At 38.5% G+C, this 3,607-nt stretch overlaps 1 long non-coding RNA gene across 1 annotated transcript; it reads left to right on the plus strand.

Annotated features, from left to right (window-relative positions):
• The first annotated feature begins 759 nt into the window (after nucleotides 1-759).
• On the plus strand, nucleotides 760-3,277 carry LOC125494045 (uncharacterized). The gene is made up of 2 exons (XR_008968561.1): nucleotides 760-800; nucleotides 2,545-3,277. It is a non-coding gene; the product is annotated as an uncharacterized LOC125494045 (long non-coding RNA).
• Nucleotides 3,278-3,607: the final 330 nt, after the last annotated feature.

A 3,607-nucleotide genomic window follows, 5' to 3' on the forward strand; every position in this document is an offset into this window, starting at 1 on the left:
TTTAATAGATTTTATTGGTGTTATTCACTTGGTTTTAATTGCTTTTTATCAGGTTTGAAGACAATGGAGTCATTCGCAACATGACTAAATGCTTCAAGCAACATTTCCATCATCCATGGAGGAACTATTCGCAGGTTGATGACGATACAAAAAACCTTTGGTTCTCTATTTTCAAGGTGAAATCATATTTGTTAAGTTTATAATATGTAAAAATATTAACTCGTTGTGCTTAGTTTTCTTATATATGTAAACTAACCCTTTATACTTAAGTTTATAATATGTAAACTAACCCTTTATGATTGGTTTCTTATATGCATGTAGGGCTCATATAAATGGAGGGAGGAACTTCAATCCCAAGTGAGGTCTACATACGACAGGAAAATGGCCAAACGATTGAAAGATAATCACCACTCGATAGTAAAGAAGAAAGGTGGTGTTTGTCCGACATGGTTGTCTCTGAGCATTCACGAGCAGATGATGAAGAATGCTCAAGACAAGGATTTCAAAGCACGATCTCAGAAGGCTAGCAAGAACCGGCGAGGAGGTGACTTGACCAGCAGCGTACCTCCTTCTCATGTCCAGGGTTCTATTTCCTCAGCAGAGCGCGCCAAGAGATTGGTAAGTGTAACTTGTTTGAATACATTTAATACAAAAACTTGATTTAATTAATGTCTTTGAACGTGTAGGCCGCACAGCGTGGAGGGATGCTGCCTTCCGCTGTGGACTTGTTCATGGACACACACATGAGGGATGAGTTTGGAAAGAAGGTTCCGATCAACGACAAAGTCCAAAAAATCAAGGTAAGTGTCTTAAACTTGCTTAGAATCATACAACTAAGTAATAGAAAGTTTAAATGAGTATTCTAGGACTTGCATAAGCAATAAGAACTTGGAATAGGCATTGAGGTAGGATTATAGGAACATGAAACCCAAAAAAGGCTCGAAATGGCTTAGTTTTTCTCATATTGATTGGCTAAGTGTCTTAAACTTGCTTAGAATCATACAACCAAGTAGTAGAAAGTTTAAATAGTATTCTAGGACTTGCATAAGCAATAAGAACTTGAAATAGCATAGAGGTAGGATTATAGGAACATGAAACCCAAAAAAGGGCTCGAAATGGCTTAGTTTCTTCATTTTCATTGGCTAAGTGTATTTAAACTTGCTTAGAATCATACAACCAAGTAGTAGAAAGTTTAAATGAGTATTCTAGGACTTGCATGAGCAATAAGAACTTGAATAGGCATAGAGGTAGGATTATAGGAACATGAAACCCAAAAAAGGGCTCGAAATGGCTTAGTTTTCTCATTTTCATTGGCTAAGTGTATTAAACTTGCTTAGAATCATACAACCAAGTAGTAGAAAGTTTAAATGAGTATTCTAGGACTTGCATGAGCCATTAGAACTTGAAATAGCATAGAGGTAGGATTATAGGAACATGAAACCCAAAAAAGGGCTCGAAATGGCTTAGTTTCTCTCATTTTCATTGGCTAAGTGTATTAAACTTGCTTAGAATCATACAACCAAGTAGTAGAAAGTTTAAATGAGTATTTTAGGACTTGCATGAGCATTAGAACTTGAAATAGACATATCAGTAGGATTATAGGAACATGAAACCCAAAAAAGGGCTCGAAATGGCTTAGTTTCTCTCATTTTCATTGGCTAAGTGTATTAAACTTGCTTAGAATCATACAACCAAGTAGTAGAAAGTTTAAATGAGTATTCTAGGACTTGCATGAGCATTAGAACTTGAAATAGGCATAGAGGTAGGATTATAGGAACATGAAACCCAAAAAAAGGCTCGAAATGGCTTAGTTTTCTCATATTGATTGGCTAAGTGTCTTAAACTTGCTTAGAATCATACAACCAAGTAGTAGAAAGTTTAAATGAGTATTCTAGGACTTGCATAAGCAATAAGAACTTGGAATAGGCATAGAGGTAGGATTATAGGAACATGAAACCCAAAAAAGGCTCGAAATGGCTTAGTTTCTATCATTTTCATTGGCTAAGTGTATTAAACTTGCTTAGAATCATACAACCAAGTAGTAGAAAGTTTAAATGAGTATTCTAGGACTTGCATAAGCAATAAGAACTTGGAATAGGCATAGAGTAGGATTATAGGAACATGAAACCCAAAAAAGGCTCGAAATGGCTTAGTTTTTCTCATTTTCATTGGCTAAGTGTATTAAACTTGCTTAGAATCATACAACCAAGTAGTAGAAAGTTTAAATGAGTATTCTAGGACTTGCATGAGCATTAGAACTTGAAATAGCATAGAGGTAGGATTATAGGAACATGAAACCCAAAAAAGGCTCGAAATGGCTTAGTTTCTTCTCATTTTATTGGCTAAGTGTTTAAACTTGCTTAGAATCATACAACCAAGTAGTAGAAAGTTTAAATGAGTATTCTAGGACTTGCATAGCATAAGAACTTGAAATAGACATAGAGGTAGGATTATAGGAACATGAAACCCAAAAAAGGCTCGAAATGGCTTTGTTTCTCTCATTTTCATGGTAAGTGTTTAAACTTGCTTAATCCATTCTTGCAGGAAAGTTATGACAAAACTCTTGCTCAATGTGAAGAAAGAGGTGAAACCAAGGCCCCGAACCAGATTTTCTTTGAGACTGTTGGTGGCAGAAAGAAAGGGTGGGTTCCTGGTTTGGGGACGAGTGCAGACCTCTATTTTGAGAGGTCTTCGAGGGGAGGAGGTAGTTCGTCCTCCAGTTGCACTCCTTCCATGTATTCTCAGTTGTCTGCGAAGTTTGAGGAAGAGAGAGCCGAGATGCAAAGAGAACGTGAGCGGATGCAGAAGGTGATAGAAGAGGAACGCATCGCCAGGCAAAAGGAGAGAGAGGAGGATCGCAGGGTGTATGATGAGTACCTGACGCAGATGAGGGCCACTATGGAGACATACAGCCAGATGATGAGCCAGTGTGGTGGTTCATTCCCCCTCCCGGGCCTCGAGACCCCCCACCGGCGGTGGTGATGCGTGTGCGACTTAGGATCCTACATTAGCTTGCACTATCTATCTTGTTTATATTTCGGAACGTGAAAACATATAATTTAGTTAAAACCGTTAACTTATTTTTATGTATGTATGAATTTATATTAGTGTATTTATGAATTATATTTAATGCAAACAGGTCATTAGTGCAGAATTTGGCGCATTAGCGGACAGCTTGAGTATATATTTGATTGGAAAACGAAACAGGTTAAAAACTATTAAATTACAATTATTTAAAAAAAAAAAAAAAGGAATTAGCGTCCGCCATTTGGAGATTAACGTCCGCTAAAAGTCATTGGACCTACAGAAAAGGGCGAGGAATTAGCGACCGTCTGGACAACTAGCGTCCGATTATCGACGCCAACTAGCGTCCGTCTGTGGCAGAGGACCAATTACCGTCCGCTGAAGCCGACGCTAACTAGCGTCCGCTTCTAAAAACGGACGCTAAATACCGTCCGCTGCCACAGACGGACGCTAGTTGGCATCAGCTACCAAATCGGACGTTACATGTCGAAAAGCGGTCGCTATAAACGGACGCTAAGCTAGCCATTAGCGACCAGGTGTTTTGCATCAGCTGTTTAGCGTCTGTTATCGGACGCTAATATGT

The sequence above is a fragment of the Beta vulgaris genome, chromosome 3, assembly GCF_026745355.1.
Source record: "Beta vulgaris subsp. vulgaris cultivar EL10 chromosome 3, EL10.2, whole genome shotgun sequence".
In the NCBI taxonomy this organism is placed as follows: Eukaryota; Viridiplantae; Streptophyta; class Magnoliopsida; order Caryophyllales; family Amaranthaceae; genus Beta; species Beta vulgaris.